The sequence below is a fragment of the Pseudophryne corroboree genome, chromosome 7, assembly GCF_028390025.1.
Source record: "Pseudophryne corroboree isolate aPseCor3 chromosome 7, aPseCor3.hap2, whole genome shotgun sequence".
NCBI classification, from domain to species: Eukaryota; Metazoa; Chordata; class Amphibia; order Anura; family Myobatrachidae; genus Pseudophryne; species Pseudophryne corroboree.
Genome location: NC_086450.1, coordinates 302,550,076 through 302,565,421, shown reverse-complemented (window position 1 = coordinate 302,565,421; position 15,346 = coordinate 302,550,076). Strand labels below are relative to the sequence as shown.

General features: G+C 43.2%; 1 non-coding gene across 1 annotated transcript; it reads left to right on the top strand.

The window, feature by feature from the left end:
* Positions 1-14,723: 14,723 nt before the first annotated feature.
* Positions 14,724-14,842, top strand: LOC134947059 (5S ribosomal RNA). Its single transcript, XR_010182531.1, has one exon. It is a non-coding gene; the product is annotated as a 5S ribosomal RNA (ribosomal RNA).
* Positions 14,843-15,346: the final 504 nt, after the last annotated feature.

Sequence of the window (15,346 nt, the reverse complement as noted above, 5' to 3'; positions counted from 1 at the left end):
AAATTAAGATTAAAAATACTGTTGGAACAAAAACAAGCACAAATTACATGATTTTAGCTGTTTTATCATTTTTTTTTCTAAAAATCCAGTTCCTAAAACAAAACACGTGAGGGTGGTATTAACAAAACCAGAAAACAGACAAAAAAAGGGCCTAATTCAGACCTGATCAGATAGGGCAGATATAACATGTGCAGAGAGAGTTAGATTAGGGTGATTTATTTTGTTTCTGCACAGAGTAAATAGTACTGGCTGCTTTATTTTTACACTGCAATTTAGATTTGAGTGTGAACACACCCCACCCAAATCCAACTCTCTAAGATTTTGCTGCTGCGATCAGGACTGAATTAGGCCCAAAACACAAAAGAGATGGTTTGGCAAAACCAAAACATGGGGGTCCACGCGCATCTGTCTTAAATAGTAGTAGTTAATATGGCCAGTTACTGCAGATGATACACAAAGTGGAAAGCTGCTCAATCAGATTGTAATGTCACTCAGGTGCTAAAAGGGGAGGGGTAATTCTGTGTAGGAAAAAAAAAAAATTTCCTATCACTTTGTATATATTATTTTAATCACACCCCTTACATAGCACTTCTGTGCTTCTTATTAACCCCTATTAAATCTCACCTGTGTGCTGACCTGGGGTGGCCGACCTGTGTCGACATCGTGGGGTCCTGCACCCTAGGCCCATACCTAGTATTAGGGACCCCCAGTGACGGAGAAGCCTTGTCGATCGGCCTGGGGGCTTAACCCTATATCTGCAGATATATGCAAGTAAGATCTCCATATTATCTTACTATTATTATGTAGTAATATTATTCACTCGGTGTGCATTAGGGAACACAGTTTTTTTTCCTACACAGAATTACCCCTCCCCTTTTAGCACCTGAGTGACATTACAATCTGATTGAGCAGCTTTCCACTTTGTGTATTGTATATAGAGAGGCATAAATGGGTCAGCATTAGGAGGGATTTCTGACTCCAGAAGTGCCATAGGGGAAGCCAGGGGTATCCCCAGGTAAGCTGGCTCTCAGATGCTGTAGGTGCCATTACCATGTGGCCTTACACTGGGAATTTAACCCAGATATATTTGTAATTATTTATGGGGTGGGTGTGGGGTGCGGTGGCCCCTGTGTCGGTATGGCTGGGCTGCTTCAGGTCGGCACACCCTAACACTTTATTAACACTTATTATTTTTCCTATCACTTTGTATATATTATTTTAATCACACCCCTTACATAGCACTTCTGTGCTTCTTATTAACCCCTATTAATACTCACCTGTGTGCTGACCTGGGGTGGCCGACCTGTGTCGACATCGTGGGGTCCTGCACCCCAGGCCCATACCTAGTATTAGGGACCCCCAGTGACGGAGAAGCCTTGTCGATTGGCCTGGGCGCTTAACCCTATATCTGCAGATATACGCAACTAAGATCTCCGTATTATCTTACTATTATTATGTAGTAACATTATTCACTCGGTGTGCATTAGGGAACACAGTTTTTTTTCCTACACAGAATTACCCCTCCCCTTTTAGCACCTGAGTGACATTACAATCTGATTGAGCAGCTTTCCACTTTATGTATTGTATATAGAGAGGCATAAATGGGTCAGCATTAGGAGGGATTGCTGACTCCAGAAGTGCCATAGGGGAAGCCAGGGGTATCCCCAGGTAAGCTGGCTCTCAGATGCTGTAGGTGCCATTACCATGTGGCCTTACACTGGGAATTTAACCCAGATATATTTGTAATTATTTATGGGGTGGGTGTGGGGTGCGGTGGCCCCTGTGTCGGTATGGCTGGGCTGCTTCAGGTCGGCACACCCTAACACTTTATTAACACTTATTATTTTTCCTATCACTTTGTATATATTATTTTAATCACACCCCTTACATAGCACTTCTGTGCTTCTTATTAACCCCTATTAATACTCACCTGTGTGCTGACCTGGGGTGGCCGACCTGTGTCGACATCGTGGGGTCCTGCACCCCAGGCCCATACCTAGTATTAGGGACCCCCAGTGACGGAGAAGCCTTGTCGATCGGCCTGGGGGCTTAACCCTATATCTGCAGATATACGCAACTAAGATCTCCGTATTATCTTACTATTATTATGTAGTAATATTATTCACTCGGTGTGCATTAGGGAACACAGTTTTTTTTCCTACACAGAATTACCCCTCCCCTTTTAGCACCTGAGTGACATTACAATCTGATTGAGCAGCTTTCCACTTTGTGTATTGTATATAGAGAGGCATAAATGGGTCAGCATTAGGAGGGATTGCTGACTCCAGAAGTGCCATAGGGGAAGCCAGGGGTATCCCCAGGTAAGCTGGCTCTCAGATGCTGTAGGTGCCATTACCATGTGGCCTTACACTGGGAATTTAACCCAGATATATTTGTAATTATTTATGGGGTGGGTGTGGGGTGCGGTGGCCCCTGTGTCGGTATGGCTGGGCTGCTTCAGGTCGGCACACCCTAACACTTTATTAACACTTATTATTTTTCCTATCACTTTGTATATATTATTTTAATCACACCCCTTACATAGCACTTCTGTGCTTCTTATTAACCCCTATTAATACTCACCTGTGTGCTGACCTGGGGTGGCCGACCTGTGTCGACATCGTGGGGTCCTGCACCCCAGGCCCATACCTAGTATTAGGGACCCCCAGTGACGGAGAAGCCTTGTCGATCGGCCTGGGGGCTTAACCCTATATCTGCAGATATACGCAACTAAGATCTCCGTATTATCTTACTATTATTATGTAGTAATATTATTCACTCGGTGTGCATTAGGGAACACAGTTTTTTTTTCCTACACAGAATTACCCCTCCCCTTTTAGCACCTGAGTGACATTACAATCTGATTGAGCAGCTTTCCACTTTGTGTATTGTATATAGAGAGGCATAAATGGGTCAGCATTAGGAGGAATTGCTGACTCCAGAAGTGCCATAGAGGAAGCCAGGGGTATCCCCAGGTAAGCTGGCTCTCAGATGCTGTAGGTGCCATTACCATGTGGCCTTACACTGGGAATTTAACCCAGATATATTTGTAATTATTTATGGGGTGGGTGTGGGGTGCGGTGGCCCCTGTGTCGGTATGGCTGGGCTGCTTCAGGTCGGCACACCCTAACACTTTATTAACACTTATTATTTTTCCTATCACTTTGTATATATTATTTTAATCACACCCCTTACATAGCACTTCTGTGCTTCTTATTAACCCCTATTAATACTCACCTGTGTGCTGACCTGGGGTGGCCGACCTGTGTCGACATCGTGGGGTCCTGCACCCCAGGCCCATACCTAGTATTAGGGACCCCCAGTGACGGAGAAGCCTTGTCGATCGGCCTGGGGGCTTAACCCTATATCTGCAGATATACGCAACTAAGATCTCCGTATTATCTTACTATTATTATGTAGTAATATTATTCACTCGGTGTGCATTAGGGAACACAGTTTTTTTTCCTACACAGAATTACCCCTCCCCTTTTAGCACCTGAGTGACATTACAATCTGATTGAGCAGCTTTCCACTTTGTGTATTGTATATAGAGAGGCATAAATGGGTCAGCATTAGGAGGGATTGCTGACTCCAGAAGTGCCATAGGGGAAGCCAGGGGTATCCCCAGGTAAGCTGGCTCTCAGATGCTGTAGGTGCCATTACCATGTGGCCTTACACTGGGAATTTAACCCAGATATATTTGTAATTATTTATGGGGTGGGTGTGGGGTGCGGTGGCCCCTGTGTCGGTATGGCTGGGCTGCTTCAGGTCGGCACACCCTAACACTTTATTAACACTTATTATTTTTCCTATCACTTTGTATATATTATTTTAATCACACCCCTTACATAGCACTTCTGTGCTTCTTATTAACCCCTATTAATACTCACCTGTGTGCTGACCTGGGGTGGCCGAACTGTGTCGACATCGTGGGGTCCTGCACCCCAGGCCCATACCTAGTATTAGGGACCCCCAGTGACGGAGAAGCCTTGTCGATCGGCCTGGGGGCTTAACCCTATATCTGCAGATATACGCAACTAAGATCTCCGTATTATCTTACTATTATTATGTAGTAATATTATTCACTCGGTGTGCATTAGGGAACACAGTTTTTTTTTCCTACACAGAATTACCCCTCCCCTTTTAGCACCTGAGTGACATTACAATCTGATTGAGCAGCTTTCCACTTTGTGTATTGTATATAGAGAGGCATAAATGGGTCAGCATTAGGAGGAATTGCTGACTCCAGAAGTGCCATAGGGGAAGCCAGGGGTATCCCCAGGTAAGCTGGCTCTCAGATGCTGTAGGTGCCATTACCATGTGGCCTTACACTGGGAATTTAACCCAGATATATTTGTAATTATTTATGGGGTGAGTGTGGGGTGCGGTGGCCCCTGTGTCGGTATGGCTGGGCTGCTTCAGGTCGGCACACCCTAACACTTTATTAACACTTATTATTTTTCCTATCACTTTGTATATATTATTTTAATCACACCCCTTACATAGCACTTCTGCGCTTCTTATTAACCCCTATTAATACTCACCTGTGTGCTGACCTGGGGTGGCCGACCTGTGTCGACATCGTGGGGTCCTGCACCCCAGGCCCATACCTAGTATTAGGGACCCCCAGTGACGGAGAAGCCTTGTCGATCGGCCTGGGGGCTTAACCCTATATCTGCAGATATACGCAACTAAGATCTCCGTATTATCTTACTATTATTATGTAGTAATATTATTCACTCGGTGTGCATTAGGGAACACAGTTTTTTTTCCTACACAGAATTACCCCTCCCCTTTTAGCACCTGAGTGACATTACAATCTGATTGAGCAGCTTTCCACTTTATGTATTGTATATAGAGAGGCATAAATGGGTCAGCATTAGGAGGGATTGCTGACTCCAGAAGTGCCATAGGGGAAGCCAGGGGTATCCCCAGGTAAGCTGGCTCTCAGATGCTGTAGGTGCCATTACCATGTGGCCTTACACTGGGAATTTAACCCAGATATATTTGTAATTATTTATGGGGTGGGTGTGGGGTGCGGTGGCCCCTGTGTCGGTATGGCTGGGCTGCTTCAGGTCGGCACACCCTAACACTTTATTAACACTTATTATTTTTCCTATCACTTTGTATATATTATTTTAATCACACCCCTTACATAGCACTTCTGTGCTTCTTATTAACCCCTATTAATACTCACCTGTGTGCTGACCTGGGGTGGCCGACCTGTGTCGACATCGTGGGGTCCTGCACCCCAGGCCCATACCTAGTATTAGGGACCCCCAGTGACGGAGAAGCCTTGTCGATCGGCCTGGGGGCTTAACCCTATATCTGCAGATATACGCAACTAAGATCTCCGTATTATCTTACTATTATTATGTAGTAATATTATTCACTCGGTGTGCATTAGGGAACACAGTTTTTTTTCCTACACAGAATTACCCCTCCCCTTTTAGCACCTGAGTGACATTACAATCTGATTGAGCAGCTTTCCACTTTATGTATTGTATATAGAGAGGCATAAATGGGTCAGCATTAGGAGGGATTGCTGACTCCAGAAGTGCCATAGGGGAAGCCAGGGGTATCCCCAGGTAAGCTGGCTCTCAGATGCTGTAGGTGCCATTACCATGTGGCCTTACACTGGGAATTTAACCCAGATATATTTGTAATTATTTATGGGGTGGGTGTGGGGTGCGGTGGCCCCTGTGTCGGTATGGCTGGGCTGCTTCAGGTCGGCACACCCTAACACTTTATTAACACTTATTATTTTTCCTATCACTTTGTATATATTATTTTAATCACACCCCTTACATAGCACTTCTGTGCTTCTTATTAACCCCTATTAATACTCACCTGTGTGCTGACCTGGGGTGGCCGACCTGTGTCGACATCGTGGGGTCCTGCACCCCAGGCCCATACCTAGTATTAGGGACCCCCAGTGACGGAGAAGCCTTGTCGATCGGCCTGGGGGCTTAACCCTATATCTGCAGATATACGCAACTAAGATCTCCGTATTATCTTACTATTATTATGTAGTAATATTATTCACTCGGTGTGCATTAGGGAACACAGTTTTTTTTCCTACACAGAATTACCCCTCCCCTTTTAGCACCTGAGTGACATTACAATCTGATTGAGCAGCTTTCCACTTTGTGTATTGTATATAGAGAGGCATAAATGGGTCAGCATTAGGAGGGATTGCTGACTCCAGAAGTGCCATAGGGGAAGCCAGGGGTATCCCCAGGTAAGCTGGCTCTCAGATGCTGTAGGTGCCATTACCATGTGGCCTTACACTGGGAATTTAACCCAGATATATTTGTAATTATTTATGGGGTGGGTGTGGGGTGCGGTGGCCCCTGTGTCGGTATGGCTGGGCTGCTTCAGGTCGGCACACCCTAACACTTTATTAACACTTATTATTTTTCCTATCACTTTGTATATATTATTTTAATCACACCCCTTACATAGCACTTCTGTGCTTCTTATTAACCCCTATTAATACTCACCTGTGTGCTGACCTGGGGTGGCCGACCTGTGCCGACATCGTGGGGTCCTTCACCCCAGGCCCATACCTAGTATTAGGGACCCCCAGTGACGGAGAAGCCTTGTCGATCGGCCTGGGGGCTTAACCCTATATCTGCAGATATACGCAACTAAGATCTCCGTATTATCTTACTATTATTATGTAGTAATATTATTCACTCGGTGTGCATTAGGGAACACAGTTTTTTTTTTCCTACACAGTTACTGCAGATGTCTTGTGCATTTGCACTACATCATCAACTCTATAGAGGACTATTCACTAGGTTAATAAACTAGCTAAAATCTTAAAAGTCAATAACTAAAAAAACTTCACTTTGGGGGAGTTGATCGCAGCAGCAAATTTGTTAGCAGTTGGGCAAAACCATGTGCACTGTGGGGTGGGGAGATATAACATGTGCAGATAAAGTTAGATTTGCATGGGGTGTGATCAACCTGAAATCTAAAGTGGAGTGTAAAAATAAAACAGCCAGTATTTACCCAGCACAGAAACAAAAAAACCCACCCAAATCTAACTCTCTCTGCACATGTTCTATCTGCCCCACCTGCAGTGCACATGGTTTTGCTAAAAAATTTGCTGCTGTGATCAACTCTGAATTACCCCCTTTATCTCCTTGCTGAGCTTAAGCTACTGGGATATGTAGATGTATTATGCCTTGTAAAATGATTAAGTGGAGAGAGACACTGTACTGTAAACTACCAGCCAATCAGCTCCCACTGTAACTGTAATTTTTTAAACACAGCTTGTAACATGGCAGTCAGGAACTGATAGGCTGATACTTTATCTCTCTCTACTTTATCACTCTCTAAGGTTTAGTACATCTGTCCCAAAATCTGAAACAAAATTGAGGAAACCTTCCAGAGCTATGGATGTTTCAACTATTATGATGGCTTTTAAGACTGTTATACTGGCCATCTGGAACTTCTTGCAAATGTCAGTAGGGCTGATAGCCACACATAGACCAGGGATGGGCAAGCAGCACAGCCTCTTGGTGCACTGCTCAGCTCCCTGGCACATGGGACAGGGGTTGGCGGAGCAGTGCAGCCTCCCGGGGCTTTGCTTGGCCGCCCAGCATACAGAGACACAGGGGCATTCCGATAAACCACATCCCCGTGAGCCTTGACCATGACTTCAATGCCAGGGTCATTCTAGAGCTCTAGTCCACTCCTGTATGCTGCACATTATGTATACTGAAATAGACACAACATTAGTATATTATTGGCTATTTGACTGTATAACAGTTCTGCTACCTGTATGTGTTGGCTTCTATATTGCAAATTGGGCTTTTGGAATTATTAAATTAACTGCACTAGTTAAAGGAAATGAAATGATAACTGTTTGAAATTTTTATTCAAAGAACTGGAGATAGAATGATGGATTTATTGTAGGAGAATTTGTAAAGGTACATGGGTCTGACACTGTTTTTGGTTGCATATAAAATAAAATATTTATACAATGTGCTCAGTAATACCAGGGTCGGTTCAGGGGCTTTTTGCGCCCCCGGGCGGCAATAGGGGCGTGGCTTCATATAGGGGGCGTGGTCAGTTACACCCCCTGTACAGTAGTAGCGCCGCTGAAATGACGTCATCGCGCACCGCACAGTAAAGGTCCTCTCCACGAAGGGAAACTAGACGCATAACATCTAGTTTCCCTTCACAGCAGGCAGCGGCAGCGGGACAGAGCCAGCGGGACAGAGCGGGCAGCGGGGGGCACTGCAGCAGCGGATCTTGCCATGGTGCGGTGCCCTCCAGATGGCGCCGGTGCCCTCCGGAAGGCTGCACCCCGGCCAAAAGTCCTGCTTGCCCGTGGCAAGATCCGCTACTGAGTAATACATACAGTATACAGATTATGCTTAGTTATTCACCCTCAAGCTGCATGCAGCTCTGTAAAAGTATCATACTGTACATGCCAGGTTTGCATCAAGTGTATATGAGATATGCTTATACACAAATCAATCCAGAAATAGTGTGAAATAGACATGTTTGAGAATGTGTATGCTATTGTTCTCAATTTAGACTGTTCATAAATGGTACAAGTACAGTAACCCTTGCATTATATTCTACCTGTATACATTAATGCTGTATTTCATTATGCATGTGTGTTGTGTACTGTCACTGAACTAACAGCTAACATTACTCACAGGTTTTTTTTATACTTCATTAGGTTATATTAAGTCACTTTGTCATTAATGGCAACACATAAGCAACAACACATTATATTAAATTGTCTTAAACAAACCAACCATTCAGATGCTAATGATTTGTATAAAGTAATTGATTGGGAAAAAAATGGATGGATGAGAAAGTATTGCAACAAGTTAGCTCTAATTAAACAATGTGAGTGAACTGTTCCCAATACAACTTGATTTACCTCTCCTTATTTTTGCATGGCACTGGGCCCTCCTGCAAAGAACATACAGGCAGCACAAAATCATCAGTCTCCAAAAGGGAGGTGACCCACAACTTTCCATTGCACCACCCATGGCTGCTAGATAGAATTGTCTACCCACTACAGGTAGGTTCCAACTGAACTGTAGTTAAGGGCAATTTGCAATCTCAGCCAAAATAAATTCTCAAGGGGGGTACATACGGATAGATCCGTGTTTATAATGTAAGCAATCTGACTAGATTGCTTAGATTTTGAGCACGGATCTGTTGTGTGTATGCCCCCCAGCGATAGCTAACACCGGTGCTAGATTGAGCCTGCATGCAGGCTCAATCTAGCGGGTCGCTCACTTCAGCGCTGTGTGAAGTGAGTGGCCCCCCATTGCCCCCCCCCTTCTCTCAGCACATCGCGCTGTGCTGAGCGGGGGAAGAGATGTGTGCTGAGTGGCCTGTGTCAAGATCGCTCAGCACATATCTCTTCAATCAGTATTTGCCTTTAGTGAATTTCCCCCCCTAGGCATCACATGTGGTCACTGATTATATTGTTATATTGCTGCACTGTGAAACAAGTAATCTGTTGCTTAGATTTTGTTTTGTTTAAATTAGAGATGAGCGGGTTCGGTTCGTCGAGATCCTCCCGCCTTGCTCGGTTAACCCGAATGCGGGCGAATGTCATCATCCGGCTGTTGGATTCTCACGATATTCGTATTCTATATAAAGAGCCGCGTGTCGCCGCCATTTTCACTCGTGCATTGGAGATTGAACGGAGAGGACATGGCTACGTTCTCTGCCTGAAAAGCACCATATCTGTGCTCAGTATGCTGCAAATATCTGTGCTCAGTGTTCTGCAAATATCTGTGCTCAGTGTGCTGCAAATATCGACGTTCTCTGCCTGAAAAGCTCCATATCTGTGCTCAGTGTGCTGCATTTTGGTGACCAACAGTATATAGTTGTACAGTACAGTAGGCCATTGCTGTATCTTGCAGCTCTGTGTTACTTAAACATAACCATCTGGTACGTAATGACTGTGAGAAAGAAATAGAAGAACTCACCAAAAATTTGGAGGAATGGGAAAAAAATGCCAAATTTCAAGAAACTTTTAAAAAAATCAAAAAGGATCTAGAACCTTATGAACAAAGGATTACTGATAGAAAAAAACACAAATTCATTCGGGATATAAAAGACTTCAAGACTGGCAACGTCTTTCACTGGAAGAACACTAACACACGCAGGGAATACTCCAAATTCCAGGACAGGTACTCCTCATCAGAAGCAGAATCATCCGGAGGTGAAGACCCCCCAGATTCAGGTGATAGGGAGGTCGATTTATATAACTTTCGAGACGATCTCAGCGCCAACACATCAGCCCAGGGGTGGGGAAAACCAAAATTCCGTCAAAGAGGAAGACGAGGAGGGGGAGCAAAAAATCAGCGAGATCAAACAGAATGGCAGCAACCGGGACCACCGAGATATCCCATCAGAACCAACCGGAGGAAATAACTGACCACCTTAAAGTGATCAACCTATCTAATAGAATTTTGACTGATGATCACATTAAGATATTTACAAAGGGACTCTCCTTCTCACCCTCTCAACACTTAAATCGCTTCGCATGGGAAAAAGATCTAAAACTCTTTGGACGTAAACTACTTCTAAAATTTTTTTTTGCTTCTCGAACTTTGCCTCTAACAAATTTGGATCCAGACGCAACCTCTTTCTCTCAATCCTTGACCACTGAAGAGTTAGAAGCCATCAACACTCTGGAAGAACTGCAAGAGTCTAACCAAGATCCTACAGCCAAGCAGTCCAGACCATTATGTAAGAATAAGTCGGCCTTTTTCCCTCCCGAACACCTCTCAGCCGAAATAAAGATTTTTCAAGAACTTGTCTCCAGAGATTTAGACAAAATATATTTACAATCTAGGAAGAACCCCAATTATGGAGACAATCTCAATACCACAGAACGCAAAACCCTACGGGAGATACTATCCTGGACGGACATAGTAATTAAACCTTCCGACAAAGTGGGTAATGTGGTATTATGGCCGAAAGTAATGTATACTACTGAGGCCATGAGACAGCTAGGAGACACACAATGCTACAAACGTATACCCTTTGACCCCACAGATAATTTCAGGATTGCCCTTAATAGGATTTTGGATCGCGCTCACTCTATGGGCACTCTCACTAAAGAAGAAAAGATTTATCTCACGACTGACAAACCCAAAACTCCCACCCTTTATCTACTGCCCAAAATACATAAAAATATCAATGTCCCACCTGGGCGCCCCATTGTATCTGGGCAAGGGGGATTACTTGAAAAACCTAGCTTCTTCTTGGACTTACACCTGCGACAACATGTGCTCAACCTTCCCTCATATTTGAGGGACACCACTGATGTACTTAAAAAATTACATGACATCAAACTGGATGCTAACCACCTTTTGGTTACTCTTGATGTTGAATCTTTATACACCAGCATCAATCATCAGGTGGGCGTACGAGCTGTGCAGTATTTCCTTGGTATGGCCGATGACAGCGAATTTCACAACTTTCTGATTGAACTTCTGGAATTTGTATTAACTCGCAATTATTTTACCTTCAACGACCACTTTTTCCTTCCGACCCGGGGCACAGCGATGGGTGCCGCCTGTGCCCCCACTTACGCCAACCTTTATTTAGGTTGGTGGGAAAGAGAAATTGTCATGCATCCTGACAATGACAATTTCACTCGACACAACGTAGCTTGGTGGCGCTACATTGATGACATCATCCTGATCTGGGAAGGCGATGAGAAACTACTACTATCTTTCACTGAAGTATTAAACTGCAATAACATCAACCTCAAGCTCACACACCATATCAGCACCAATCAAGTATCTTTTCTGGATCTCAATATATACAAAGCCTCGGATGGTCTTATACAAACTGAACTGTATCGAAAAACCACAGCTACCAATAGTCTTCTTCATCAAACTAGTTCACATTTTCAACCCACCATCACAAATATCCCCAAAGGGGAGTTTTTGCGCCTTAAAAGGAACTGCTCAGATCCCAACACCTTCAGACTGAAGAGTAACGAACTTACCTCAAGACTACTAGAACGAGGCTACAGCCATCGCTCTATCAAAAGAGCAAGATGGCATACTAATCAAATACCAAGGAACACCTTGATTTTCCCTAACAAGAAAATTGTGAATCCATCTGTACAAGATAACACCCTAAGATTTGTGGGAACCTTCTGTAAGGAGTGGAAATTGATCAAAGAATCCATTGACAAACATTGGTCAATTCTACACCTGGATGAGGATCTTTCCAAGACTATAGGACAGAAGGTATCCATGAGCTGGAGACGATCCAGAAATCTCAAGGATAGACTGACCAGTAGCCACTTCACCAAGAATCCAAAGAAAAACACAACTCTCAAAGGTTCCTTTCCTTGCGGAAATTGCAAAGCATGTTCACATATGACCAAAATGTCCACCATACGAGACCGCTATGACAACTTACTCACCATTGAACAATTTATCAACTGCAATGCTATTGGAGTTGTGTACTGCATCCACTGCAGTTGCGACATGAAATATGTGGGCATTACTACAAGAGCCCTCAAACAACGCATCTTAGAACATGTTGGATCTGTGAGGAACGCCTCAATCGATCTCTCAAAACACAAAAAATTGACCTCTGTCGCTCGGCACTTCCATTATCACCATGGGAGTAACCCGAATGACTTGAAAGCCTTTGGACTAGAGCAGATCAGCTTGGGAATACGTGGTGGTGACCTTATGAAAGAGCTACTGAGACATGAATCTGAGTGGACTTTCAAACTGGATTGCCTAGCGCCCAAAGGCATGAATGAATACATAAACTATGCGGCTATTCTTTAAAAAATTCTCCCACACACCTTTTTCACTAAGCAATACATACACTACCAAATATCACTTTTTCTTTCTCTCATAACAATTAACCGATCTTTCTCCTTCTCCTAATCTATTCCTTCCCCCTATCTCCTCTTCCCCTTTTCCTTTTCTCCCCCCCCCCGTTTCTCACACCCAGCCATCATCACTGGCATCTTTTATAACTCACCGAAACTCTCGGTTATCATATACACTTACCCAACCTTTTTTTCACACAGCCCCACTAGGACCCCACCCATCTTTTTCACTTTTACTTCTATACCTTATTTCCTCATTTATCATACGAATTATGTCACTATTATTTTAAATCATTAGGCCTTGTAATCCTACCACAACCATTTTTACTCTCACATTGAGGGAATCTACACATTAATCCTACAGCCCAATCATGATAGGCTGTTTTATCATAACAACATTGCCGATTCCACATCTTAAAGCCGCTTTTGCTGTAGTTTTTTGTTATATTTGTATTTATATTTTTATTATTCCATTAACAATATTTATGTTCCTTTTTAGATTTATCGTCTTCTCAGATTCATCTTTTGTTTGTGTTTGACATCAGTCACCAAACCTTAACTAATCAGTGTTTTTCCCATTTCCCCATTATATATTTTGCTTCTTGGAGTTTTAACATTTCTGTTCATTTTTTCCAGTGTTTCCTATTTCATTTAAGCCCTGAAGATCCGTTAAACTTATGCATGCTATGGCAATCAGATGAGCTACTAATCTGCACGAACGCATCACATCACTATTAGTTTTGACAAGAACCTTTTCCGCGTACCTGGTTACCTAACAACAGTTACCTAGCAACTCAAGCTCCTCAGTGTAATCGAATGATATGACTTCCGGATTGACGTCACTCCGGGCCAAACGCGAATTCTCGAACACACGCGACCACGTGACTTCCGGCTAAGGGCGACACTTCCGGTCGGACGCGATAGCGGGATCATAATATGCAGACCATTTGAGTGATCAAACCTTATGGAAGCCACCCCCTAATGACTTCACATTCTAGGTGTAAGAACAGACGCCAGTTATTAGTTTTATTTATTAGTACAATCCTTTCAAAACGAGGATGATGTCACTATGGACTTCCGGGCTTCAACCAATCTGTATCCAGAATTACGCCAAGCCTCCTCTGTCTCCTCCCCCCTTTACCTTCAATACGGCAGCCCTCCCCAATGCCCTGACACAGTGAACAAGCCACCCTGGTGAAACGGTCCGTCTGTGCTCAGTGATGCTGAACTTTCCTTAGTTCAGATCACCTTATGGTATCCCCTGGTATTGTATGTGCCCATTGGGACTCCTATTATCATGTTATTTAACTGATATTGACATACAACCAATACTGCTTTCTCTTTGTTTGCAAACCTGATCCTTAATTGTAAATCTGTTTTAAAACTATTTTTTGTTTTTCCCTTAAAATGCAAAATGTTTTCTCAGCACTTTTCCTGTGTAACAGGACCCTGTAGCAAGTTGGTAACTCTTAGCTATCACTATGCAGCTTGAGTTTATTTCCCTTTCTCTATTTAATTACTAACTCCATGGTCTTTTGACTTAGCATTATAGCCTGCTAATTTCTGAACTTTGTGATCACACTATATCACCATCAACCCCCTTTTTCTTTTCAATAGGCGAGCCCAACCCACCTCTCTCATCCACTGTCCGCTATAAATTTATAAGACAGTGGACAGCAGAAGGCGGGGTCCCCTCCCTATTCTTCACCTATCTTACTCATATTTCAGTACCCTCTCATCCAGATGCGAGACCACTCTCTGCAATGCTTGCAGTAACAGAGAATCTACGCTAGAAACTGGACAGCAGAAGTACCCTATGTTGCTCATTATTTATTACACTCTCTCATTTGTGTCCTAGTGTTTCTATTACTGCCATATTTCAGCGGCAACACCCAATCTCATCCGATCTTGGAAGCTAAGCGTTGGCAAGCCTGATTAGTACCCAGTAGGGTGACCTCTTGGGAATATCAGGTGCAGTAATGATGTGACCTCTGATCACAAACAGCAAAAGTGTTAGAGCAACTTCTGAATCTTCCTATCCTATATCTTGATTATTTCTCTGCAAACCTTCTAATTTTGGTTTTGCTTTTTTGTTTATCTTTCAATGCCTTTGATATCAAAACATTTTTTTAAATGCTCCATTCTCATTAAGGATACATTTTTTCAGCAAACAAATCCTCTACCAGGTGATTACCATTTGTCATTTGACAACTCAATTATGAATTATACTTCTGTGCCCTTAATTTATAATTAATGAGGTATTTAGATCAGGTATCTACCTACCATTATCACTGTAGTGATTATATGTATATGTCTTTTACCTGTACCTTTATTATTGATTTTTTTATTAACTTAGGCACAAATTTGTTTTTCTATATATTTTTCACCACAGGTGCTCCTAATCTCGTATCAGGCTTATCCTGATTCCTATTTAGTGATTTTGTCAATTAAGTTTGACCCCTAACAGCATATTATCCACCTTTTCCT